This window comes from Orcinus orca, chromosome 5, assembly GCF_937001465.1.
Source record: "Orcinus orca chromosome 5, mOrcOrc1.1, whole genome shotgun sequence".
In the NCBI taxonomy this organism is placed as follows: Eukaryota; Metazoa; Chordata; class Mammalia; order Artiodactyla; family Delphinidae; genus Orcinus; species Orcinus orca.
The window spans coordinates 40,699,765-40,712,137 of NC_064563.1; the positions used below are offsets into that span (position 1 = coordinate 40,699,765).

The 12,373-nt window shown below is 37.9% G+C and overlaps 1 protein-coding gene across 1 annotated transcript in view; it reads left to right on the plus strand.

Annotated features, from left to right (window-relative positions):
* The first annotated feature begins 103 nt into the window (after positions 1 to 103).
* GMPS (guanine monophosphate synthase) overlaps positions 104 to 12,373 on the plus strand; it is a 121,373-nt gene continuing 109,103 nt past the window's right edge. Inside the window, exons 1-2 of the mRNA XM_033414766.2 lie at positions 104 to 242; positions 5,765 to 5,879. The gene's annotated coding sequence lies outside the window, so the exon portion shown is untranslated. The remainder of the gene's footprint in view (positions 243 to 5,764; positions 5,880 to 12,373) is intronic.

A 12,373-nucleotide genomic window follows, 5' to 3' on the forward strand; every position in this document is an offset into this window, starting at 1 on the left:
CAGCCCCAGCGGCTGGGACCTCATGGGAGGATTAACGCGGGTGCACCGTGCGGCCGGGGCGGGGCGTCGCACAAGCTCCGGCTCTGTGAGCACTTGCGGCGGCCTGGAAAGCGTGGGTCTCGGTCATTGGGCTCCTGCGGCCACGTGATGGATTCAGCTAGGTCGGACCCCACCGCCTAAGGTTAACACGGTTCAACCTTTGAAGCCCGGGCGACGCTGTGAGGGCTCGTCACTAGGCTTGGGTGGGTAATACCCAAGCTCCAGGCTGGGAATTTTGTGATGCTCCTGCTTTCGTGGGCCGGGCAGAAACAGAGAGGAGGGGGATTGAAGTTTACGGAATTTCCTTATCAGCCGGCAGGGGCGCTTTGTGCCCCCAAAAGGGTAAAAAAGGCCTGGCTAAAAGGTGAAGCGCGTCCCTTACAGTGCCTACTTATTCATGGAATGAATGAAACTGCTCAAGAGGCGCTAGGTTTCGTTGTAGTCCGTTTTTCCAAAGTGGTGGAAAAAGTGTAGGGGAACTGGTGTCTGGGTAACAAGCTAGTTACATTGGGTAGATTGGAATGATAAGACTCGTTACATCCCTCTATCTTTGAGCTATTGTAAAAGATCTTGTAAGAGCCAAATATTAAAATTTTGTTTCATGTTAAAAGGTGTGAGTTATTGAAATGATCCTACAGAGAACTTAACCTTGAGTAACTAGTATCGTAATTTGTAATGTATAGAAAATACGTTACCTATACAAGTTACATATATACATATATCTGTATATATGGTGCTTTCCATTGGGTAATTAAATACTAAAAACAAAAACTTAAAAACTATAATTAAAGTTAGGGCGTTCCCTGGCGGTCCAGTGGTTACGCTAGGGCCCTTTCACTGCAGTGGCCCAGGTTCAACCCCCGCAGTACGGCCAAAAAAAAAAAAAACCCCAAAACAAAAACTGTAATTAAAGTTAAACCTCACACCATTTAAAAGGTAAAACATGTTATAGCTGGCCTCTTACAAATATAAATGCAAATGTTGAAATAACTGTTCATCTCAAAATTATTCGGAAAAAAAGATTAGCTTCCTGAAGATGGACCTTAAAATTTGAATACAATATTGTATCTTGATCAATAACTCCAGAACTTGAATGGAGAGTTCTTGCATTTTATACATGAAAGTGCCATCAAGCCTCACATTCAGTCATGAATTACCCATACTGGTTAAGGATACCACCTACATTGGTAGTTCAATAAGAAAGAAAGAAAAGAAGTAGGAAGGGAAGATCATTTTAGGCTTCTATTTTCTTGAACTCCCATAGCCAATTAATTGGTCACCTGTCAAACTTCTTGAAATATATCCTCATGACCCATTTTATGAAGAGTTTCCTGGCTATTCCTAATCTCTAGGAAAATGTGGTTATTCTGAACTCTTTGTTATCACTTTGCTTTAAAGCTTGCATTTATAATTTTTTTTCCTGACTTCTTTCTCTAAACTCATTTATGTCAGGGCCTATGTTGTCTTCATGTTTGATTTTATAGTGGCCAATACAGTGCTGACACATGGTAGGTATCCAGTAAATATTTGTCAAGTGAATTGTGTCATAAGGTATCAGAGGCTGAATTAATAATATGGCCCTTTCAGAAATTGGCAGTATGACCAAGTATAAATTTCTTCATGTTTATTTTCAGTTTCCACGTCTATCAATTGGGAATGTCCTGTATTATTTACCTTCAGCAAAGAGATGTTGAATGATTAACAAAGAGTCATTTAAAACAAAAATGAAGTGCTGGAGAAATGATAATGAATTATATTAGATTATGGAACTTGGAAAAAAAATTTGAATACAAAAAATTACACACTTATTAAATGTAACCTAGAGCTTACACAGGAAACCAAACTACAAATAGCACATTTCTGAAAACTAACATTATGCAATGTTTCAGGAAAGTTTTTGCAGGGATGGTAGTTCTTAAGTTCCATTTGTGGGCATCAAAGGTCTGTTCACTTGCTGAGAATTTTTTTAAATACATATGCATAGTAAGTGACAAGTAAATACTTGCTGAATGATGAATTATGTAATAGAAAGTTTAATACTAAGCTATGTAAGTGAAAATTATTTGTATTTCAAGACTAATTTTATAACGTATTACAAATTCCCATTCATATTGTCAGCATCCATTTAGATTTAAATATTGCAAAATAGCCTTTTGTGTGTGTGTGCTTTTTTATTTTGCCTGTAAGATCTTGGTATAGTCATGATTAAATTCTATTCAATTTTTATATGGTTAGAGAATTTCTTCAACTATTTTTTAAGATAGGGTGTGTAGGTAAATTGAATCTTTGCTTGTCCAAAAATTGTAGTTGTTGACTTCCAACTTCTACTATTACTGATAAGAAAGAAATATTCATCTTATTTTGTTTCTTTTGTAAATAGCTTGTTCTTTCTGTCTGATGCTTTAAGATTTTTTTCTTAATTTCTAGATGTGTCTTTTAAAAAATAAATTTTAATCCTTCCTGGTTATATTCATTATGTATTGCTGAGTAACATATTACTTCAAAACTTAGCACTTTAAAAGAGCAAACATTTTATCTTACAGTTGTTGGTTAGAATTCAGAAATGGCTTAGCTGAGTGGTTCTGCCTTGGTATCTCTCATGAGGTTGCAGTGAGATATCAGCTGGGGCTTCAGTCATCTGAACGCTTGACTGGGGCCGGAGAATCCACTTCCAAGATGGCACACTCACATGGCTGTTCGAAGGAGGCCTCAGTTCCTTGCCATGTGAGTCTCCCTGTAGAGCTGATTAGGTAGTTTTCCAACATGGCAGTTGGCTTCCTCCAGAGCAGGTGATCTAAGAGAAAGAGCAAGGAAGAAGTTACAATGCTTTTATGACACAGTCTCAAAAGTCACATACTGTCACTTTATTTATTCTTTAAAATCTCCACCGTATTCCTTTCATCAGAAGCAAGTCACTAAGTCCAGCCTACACTCAAGGGAAGGAGAATAAAGCTCCACCTCTTGAAGGGAGGAGTATCAAAGGATTTGTAAACATAGTTTAATACTATCACACTGGGTATCAGTGAATCATTTCAATCTGAAGATAAAAATTTTTTTCCAGTTCAGCGAAGTTTTCTTCTATTATTAAAAAAATTACATGTAATAATTTACTTGTAGATTTTTAAGGGTTTTTAAAATTGAGACATTTTCAGGAAGGAAAGGTGCAATTTTGGCTTAACTCAGATGTAGGTGCCAGTGGAAGGACTTTGCTATATTATAAATCATTTGAATTACAATCTGCTATTGTATTTGTCATCTAACCCCTAAATCCATAGGTTACTATTAGAGTTAATACTAGCTATAGTTATAAATATAGTTATATATCAATTTATAACTATAGTTATATTATTATTGTTAATATTACTAACCCCAACACACCTACTCTGTATCTCTGATACTGATATTACTACTGTTACTGATGTTTCCTAGAGCCTCAAAGAAACTCCAGGGATGTCAAGGATAAAAAAAAAAAAACATAGACTACTGAAATATGCTATAGTCCAATTATTTTCTTAGATATTCAGATGCTACAACAAAATATATTGAAGTCCATCAGACCAAGTAAATTTATATAGTAATTGGTACTTGTGGATTACTATAAATAAAAAAAATTGTATCTCCTTAGTGTAAACCCTCAGGACTATTCTTGTGTATTCAGATGGTCTTCATGTACTTTATCAGCTGTGACCTGTAGTTTGGACAGGTAATCCTGCATTTCCAAGTATTCAAAACAAACCTCTTAGTAACATTATTTTTTAAAGCCCAGTTAACTTATCAGGAGGAGTTCAGGACATAGGTGTCTACACTGACTACAAGTTTCTAATCTAAAACAAGTGACCATACTGACCATGATACCAAAAAACCCCCCAAAAACAAGAAATTCAACAACTAATATAAATCTGATGTCTAAAATCATCCAGAATAATACAATTGCCCTTGACTATTTTCAGGCTAGCCAAGAGAGCCATACAATAGCTAATATATCTTGTACCCATCAAAAAAAAAAAAAGATGAAATGATTAGTCATTTTTTTAAAAGGCTGTTTGGTTAACTAAGGTTGATCAAACTGATCCTTGATATTTAGTCTCCTGATTAGGTACAGGCTACCTAAAAAATTAAATACAAAATAGTTTCCAAATGTCTCATGATATAAAATTGTCCTCATTATGCCATTCTCCACAATCTGCCAGAGGTTTAAATGTTACTACATGGCTATCCAGAGCTGACATTCAACTAATAATGCTGAATCAAAAAGAGCCAAATCCCTCTTGGTCAATTCCTCTCATTTAAGAGCAGAATTTTGACCAAAAGCACTTTGAGGGTGAGGATAGTCAAGAAATTCTGTTGTAGGATATGGTGCAATCTTGGTGTAATTAAGGTGTAGGTAGCAGTGTAATACAATGCCAGATACTACACATAGTAAGCCAGCTGGTCATACATAATGTATACTTCACATTGAGTATCTAAACTCTTGACGTTTCTTAGAGTATCCAACCCTAACCCTAAAAACATTATCTTCCCTGAACTTGATACGGCAGTTTTAAAAACATAGCTTCCAAATTCTTTGCCACTTCTCCCTTTGAGAGGTAGAGTCTATGTCCCTTTCCTTGAATCTAGGCTCTGTGGCCAATAGAATACAGCTTGGGTGATGCTGGAATAATTTCCAGGCTCAAGTCTTAAGAAACTGGTAGTTTTCACTTCCTGTCTCTTGAGATAATCACTCTTAGAACTGAGTTCCATGCCCATACTTATGATACTGATGACCATTTAGGTTCTTTCTGGTTTGATGGTTTGTTTTCCCAATACTCTCCCAAATACATACATAAAATGTAAAATTTATATCAATATTATAAATGTGTATAAAAATAAAACACATATATATTTTAGAAGTGAAATTTCTGGGTCGAAATATATATTTAAAATGTAATATATTACCAAATAGTCCTCCAAAAAGTTTTGTACTAATGTATACTGTTTAGCTGTGATTAATTGGATTTGCTTGCTCCTCATCTACCCTTCGTATTTCAAACTTGTCAGTCTCCACCAGTATGAAAGCACAAAAATGTGATGTTATTTTAATTGTAATCTATTAATGATAAAAGCATATGTGCATGTTTATGATATCAATTTTTAAAAATTTTAGTTCTTCCTTCCTGTGACTTGAGGCTGAAGCTCTCAAAAACAAGATATGAATTACACCAAAAAAAGTTACTTATAACATATTATTATATGATTGTTGTTCACTATTGCCAACAAAAAAAATGTCACTCACCATCTGGTTCTACAAGAATGAAGTTCACTAGCCACTGTAGTCACTAACCTTTAACACACCCTGAAAGGAATTCAGGGTGGAGATCAGAAATGAGGCACTCTATGCCCTGGGAAAACTGGCTGAACAGGCCTTCTCATAGTGAAATATTTTCAGGAGAAAATTTTATGAACCAAATTTCTTGCACCTTCTCTTACCTAGAAAAGCACTAAAATCATTAACGGAGACATCTGCTCCTTGTGACTAGCAGCAATCTTCTACTGAGATGTGTGCTTGATTGCATATACCTGTTTGCCAAAATCACACGTGTACTGACCTCCCCACCTTACCTCTTCTGAGTGCTTCCTCAGAACTCTCTGAAGGGCTGTCTCCCGGGCTATAGTCTATAGTCTTCAGTAACTCCCCAAATATAACTGAACTCAGAGCTCTCACATTGTGCTTTGTTTTTCCTTTCAGTTGACACCATCAATCCATTTTTGTTCCTTTGCTGGTATCCTGTTTTTCCATTTGGAAGCTTGTGGAGTTTTCTTTTTTTTTTCAGAGTTCAGAATTTTCACCAGAATGTGTGAAGGTATGTGCATGTATGTTTTTCTGTTAATCTTATTCAACATTTATTAGGCCTTTTTGAAGAAAGTTCCAAATCTTTCATGAATTAAGGGAAATTTTCTTTTATAATATATTTGATTTTTCCTTTTTTTCTTTCCTCTTCATTAACTCCTCCTGGAAATCCTAGTAAATTTTAGTTTGTTTACTGGACTTATCTCTTTAGTCTTCTCTTACAACTTTCCCTTTTCTGTTTTGCTTTATGTTATTATAAACTTCCAAACTAGGTCTGTCCAAAACAAATTGGAATTGTATAGTTAAAATTTGTGCATTTGCCAGGGGTTAGGGAGAGGGAGGAATGAGAAAGGGGAGCACAGATAATGTTTAGCGAAGTGAAAATACTCTGTATGACACCATAGTGATAGTTATATGTCATTATGTATTTGTCCAAACCCACAGAATGTATGACATCAATGTAAACTATGAACTTTGGGTGATAATGATATGTCAGTGTAAGTTCATCAGCTATCACAAATGTACCACTCTGTGATGTTGATGATGGGGGAGGCTGTGCATGTGTGGGAACAAGGGGCATATGGGAAATCTCTGTACGTTCTGCTCAATTTTGCTGAGATAAAATAAGCCTATTTTTTTAAAAACCTGTGCATTTCAAAATAATGTAAATTTATCTCATGAGAAAAATGACTGTAAAAAACTATTTGCATGAGGGTTGGAAGTGATGAAGGTTTGATGAATTAAGAATGGCAGATTATCAAGAACTATTGATGTTTGGTGATATTGGAGTTCATTATACCATTCTGTTTATTTCATACATGTTCAAAATTCTATGTAATGAAAAGTAAGAAGAAAAACAAAACAAAACAAAAGTTGGTTAACAGCCTTAGTAGTTCTGCTATTTGGTCTGTTTCAGAAAACAAAAACAAAAGCAGAGAGAGAGAGAGAATTTAACTGGAAGGATATTGATGGCTTCCCAGAATCAGTGGAAGGCTGGGAGACCTAGCTTAGCAAAAACACAGAAACCAATGCAGCTTAAGGCTTGACAGCAGGAGTTATAGCTATGGATTTATAGGAAAATTTTGAAAAAAACTGCTCCAGGCCTGTGATCTCTGAGCTTCCAGCGTTTCCTGGGCTCTATTACAAAAATTAATACCACCATCTAGTGGCCTCTTCCTAAACCTGTGTGTAGTTGCAGATTTCTTGACTGCTTTTCCAGTTCACTATCATTCATATGCTAGTGGACTGGAATCTTCTATATATTCCTCAGAATTTTTTAATTGCTTTTTTCTTGGGGGGGTAAGGGGGATCAGGTTTACTGAGGTATAAATTATGTACAGTAAAACTTTAGTGTACAGTTCTATGAGTTTGGATAAATATAAACCATTTTCACAAATAGTTGTGTAACCATCACCACAATCAAGATATGGAATAGTTTCATCACTGCAAAAAATTCTTCTGTGCTCATTTGAAGCCAGCCTCTCCATCCAGCCCACAGTCCCTGGAAACCCCTGATACGTTTTTTTCTCCCTATAGTTTTATCTTTTCCAAAATGTCAAATAAATGGAATCGTACAATATGTAGCCTTTGAGTCTGGCCTCCTTCAGTCCACATAATGCATTGGGATTCATCCATGTTGCCGCCTGTATTGATAGTTCCTCCCTGAGTACCCCCCACCCCCCATTGTTTTTGGCTGAGTAGCCTTTCATTGTATGGATGTACCAACGTGTGTTTATCCATTCACCAGTTCAAGAACATTTGGACTATTTTCAGTTTTTGGAGATTATGAATAAAGTCACTATAAACACTTGCATATAGGTTTTTGTGTAAATAAAAATTTCATTTCTCTTGGGCGCTTACCTAGGATAGGATTGCTGAGTTGTATGGTATGTGTATATTTAACTTTATAAGAAACTGCCAAAGTATTTTCTAAAGTAGTTGTACCATTTTGCACTCCTGCCAGAAACATTTTTCTCTGCTTATGACCTTCTACCTGTTTTTCCAATATTGCCACATTTTACTTAAAATTTTTTTCTTCTCTCATTTTATGGGATTTCAGAAGGCTGGGAAAATGATACCAAAATATTTAAAATAGCATATCATGTTTATTAACTATTTGTACTGCCTAATTTGTGAATTTTGTCTCTACCTTTCTCAATTGGGGTCTTGGTAATTTTTGTTTTTATTTATTATAATGTGCTACATATACTTTAGAGATTAACATACCTGTTCTTCTGCTGTTAAAGTTTCCCTATCTCTTGTCATGTTCCAATGTACATGGTTTTAAAAATTAGGACAGAGTATATAATGCTTTACTAAATCATTGGGTACCCACAATGTGCTAGGCAGTGGAATATAGTCTGAAAATAACTAACATTTTGTACAGTGTTTTATCATTTACAGAGTGCTTTCATATATATTATTTAATGCTATATAAGAAAATTAAAAGAGAAGAAACACAATTGAAACAGGAGGGAAGGGGGCAGGGTACAACATTTAAAAGAATGACATAGCCATTGAGGATACAATATAAATTGATTAGAACCAACTAGGTCCAAGATGGCAGAAGATTCGCCTTCCAGTGGACCTTGAGCCTCATTATATGCTCATTGTAATTCATTAGCACATGCTAAATGACACACCCACCAGCGCCATGACAGTTCTGAGGCTGACCATAAAAGGCTAAAAGGCAGGCGGTGGCCCAAATCCAGGAAACCCCTGCCCCTACTCCAAAATAGTTGTAATAATCTGGCCACTCATTAGCCTATGAAATTACCCAGACCATAAAAACTAACCACCCCATATTTCGGGGCCTCTCGCCTTCTGAGATGGCCCACATTCTGTCTCTGGAGTGTTTTACTTCCAGGGCCGCTGTTGCTTTTTGAGATGAGAGCATTCTGTCTATGGAATGTGTATCTCTCTAAATAAATCCCTTCTTACTCATTACTTTGTCTCTCGCCGAATTCCTTCTGTGCTGAGACATAAAGAACCTGAGCTTCATGAAGTCCTGAGAGACCAGGTGTGCGATCTCAATTAAAAGACAGTGGGTTCAAGTCCCAATCTGGGTTTTGGCTGGGTTCGAGTCCCGTTTGAGTTGTACGATTTCACAATCACCCACAACCAAACATTCTTTTCATGTATATATTGTGGACAATTAAAGGGTACAGAGAAATGTCAAAATGAACCATAGAAGGACAGTCAAAAGATGAGTTGAATTGGCTAAGGAATGAAGAAAGTTGGAGAATGAGGTAACAAATGTGTGAGTGGGAGGCTGGCAAGTGGGAGGCTGGCAGTGGGAGGCTGGCAAGTGGGAGGCTGGCAAGAAAGGAAGGCCATTCAAAGAGTTTTGGGTAAACATTCCCTTGGGTATCTTTACAATATACTTTCACATTTTTAAATAGTCTTTTGAAATGCTGCTTACCTATCTTTTCCAACAAGTTTTTCCCAGAGAAGGAATTTTACTTTGGGCAACTAACACTGCCACTAGGGAAAGAATTCTTAGGTAAAATGGGGGTAGGTTTGAAAAGGCAGACTTTGTGAAGTTTCCCCTTTCAGGAAAAGCATCTACTCTTGTAACAGTCCCTAAGTAAATTTGGGCCACGCCGCTTTTTTTTAAGCCTCAGATTTGTGGTGTCTTGGTTGAATTGAGGCTCTGAATGTAGAGCTTATTACCAGGAAGATGCAGAAGTTTAAACACATCAAGCTATTGGTTACAAATTGAGCCCAAAATATATGCGAAACTGAGTCCCCTTAAAACTGAGCTCCCCTGCCAAATTTATGATTAACCTCTCTACCCAAAACTTGATTCCCTTTCTTGTCCCACTCCTGTCCCTCTCAGGATTGAGAAGTATCAAAGAAAAGGGGGGATTGAAACTGAGCAGGACCATGCAGGGCCCTCGCACGAAGGCCCCTCCTGTCCCCAGTTCTTTTTTGAAAAAAAGAAAAGGCTTTGGCCTCCTAGGCCTTCCCTGAGTTCCAAAGAGCAGACTCAAGCAATTAAAAGGAAGTGAAGGAAACAAAGGAAAAGCAGTTAAGAAACAATAGTTTAGTGATAAAACAGAGTCCCAGTTCCTTCTCAAGGGCTATACATAACAATCTGACACATTGCGGGCCTCTCACTGCTGTGGCCTCTCCCGTTGCGGAGCACAGGCTCCGGACGCGCAGGCTCAGCGGCCATGGCTCACGGGCCCAGCCGCTCCGCGGCATGTGGGATCCTCCCGGACCGGGGTACGAATCCGTGTCCCCTGCATCTACAGGCGGACTCTCAACCACTGCGCCACCAGGGAAGCCCTGACACATATTTTGAGTTGTTCTGCAGGAACTAAGACCACCACCCAGGCAAAGGATGGTGGTTACCTTCTGAGCACAAACACTAGGCCCCAGACTGGTTGGAACCAGAAGGTTGGTGACTGAGATTCCTGAAACACCACCCTGTTACTTCACCACCAACCAATCAGAGGAAAGGCAGGTACCCTGCAGTCCTCATCCCAAATGTTGCCTTTAATAACCCTATCCTGGGGCTTCTCTGGTAGCACAGTGGTTGAGAGTCGGCCTGCCAATGCAGGGGACACGGGTTCGAGCCCTGGTCTGGGAAGATCCCATGTGCTGTGGAGCAACTGGGCCCGTGAGCCACAACTACTGAGCCTGCGCGTCTGGAGCTTGGGCCCTGTAACAGGGGAGGCTGCGACAGTGAGAGGCCCGCGCACCGCGATGAAGGGTGGCCCCTGCTCGCCGCAACTAGAGAAAGCCTACGTACAGAAACGAAGACCCAACACACCCAAAAATAAATAAATAAATAAAAATTAAAAAAAAAAAATAACCCTATCCTGAAAGCCATAGGGAAGTTCAGGGTTTTTGAGCATGAGCTGCCCGTTTTCCTCACATGGCACCTACAATAAACACTGTACTTTCCTTCACTACAACCTGGTGTCAGTAAATTGCCCTTACTGTGCGGCAGGTGAGTGGACCCAAGTTCAGTTCAGTAACATATGTACTTGTATAAGTATTATGATTCCTATTGCCAGAATACTAAATTCATGGACATTATGTAAAAAGTGATTTTGACATATGAAAACAGCTTAAAGTCCTAAATTTAAAAATTCCATGTAGGGACTTCCCTGGTTGTCCAGTGGGTAGGACTCTGTGCTCCCAATGCAGGGGGTCCAGATTCAATCCCTGGTCAGGGAACTAGATCCCGCATGCATGCCACAACTAAAAGTCCTCATTCCACAACTAAGGAGTCCGCATGCCACAACTAAGAAGTCTGCATGCTGCAACAAAGATCCCACGTGCTGCAACTAAGACCCAGCGCAGCCAAAATAAATAAATAAATATTTTAAAATTCCATGTAAAGTGTTATCATTACTTATACAAGAACAGAAAACATACTACATTTCAAAACCTGAAGAGCTTCATTTTCTTCACCCTCACTGTGAGCTATTTTATGAGTTACCATGTTTCATGCTTATATTTTCAGTTTTTAATATATGAACATGCCAATAGCAGCATTATTCACAATAGCCAAGATGTGGAAGCAACCCAAATGCCCATAGACAGTTAAAATGGATAAACGTATGTATATATATTTCATATAAAATAGAATTTTATTCAGTATTAAAAAGGAAGGCAATCCTTTCACATGTTACAACCTGGTTGAAACTTGAGGACATTATGCTAAGTGAAATAAACCAGTCACAAAAAGACAAATACTGTATGATTTGAGGTATTTAAAGTAGTCACATTCATAGAAACAGAAAATGGAATGGTGGTTATCAGAGGCTGAGTGGAGGAGGAAATGGGATGTGTTTTTTGCAGAATGAAAAAGTTATGGAGGTTTGTTGCATAACAGTGTTAATATACGTAGCACTATTGAACTGTACACTTACAAATGGTTAAGATGGTAAATTTTATGTTGTGTATTTTTTTTACCACAATTAAATATATAAACACCCAGTGAATTTGTGCCATGAATTTTGTTAAGGATAACCAATTCAAAAAAATTCATCAAAATCATGGCACTGCAAACAGATGAAAGAAGCAGTGGTTAACAGGGCCATTACTCTGCTTTAAAATGTGCCCAGTAATTCATGTGGCTTTAAAGATTGTTTGGCAATGTATATTTTGAATATTTAATAAACAATAAAAGGCTAGAGCCAGTCGGCCTGGTTTGAATCTCAGTTCTGTGGTTTACTGTCTATATAACCTTAAGTTAGTCTCTCTCTCTGTCTTCTCAATCATAAAAGGGCAATGAGAAGATAATGTACCCATCTCATAGGACTGTTATGAGGATTAAATGAGTTGACATATGTAAGGAATTTAGAATAGGGCCTTGGCATATAAAGTGCTATGTAAGATTTACTACTACTACTACTGTTAAGCGTTTTCTTCATCACCAGTTTTAGAAATTTGTCAAAGGCAAGACACCAAAAATTGCATTCCTCCCTTTCCTAGAGATGATGAAGGGACAGGATTTGGCTGACTCAGTTCTCACCAGGAGGATGTCAGTTT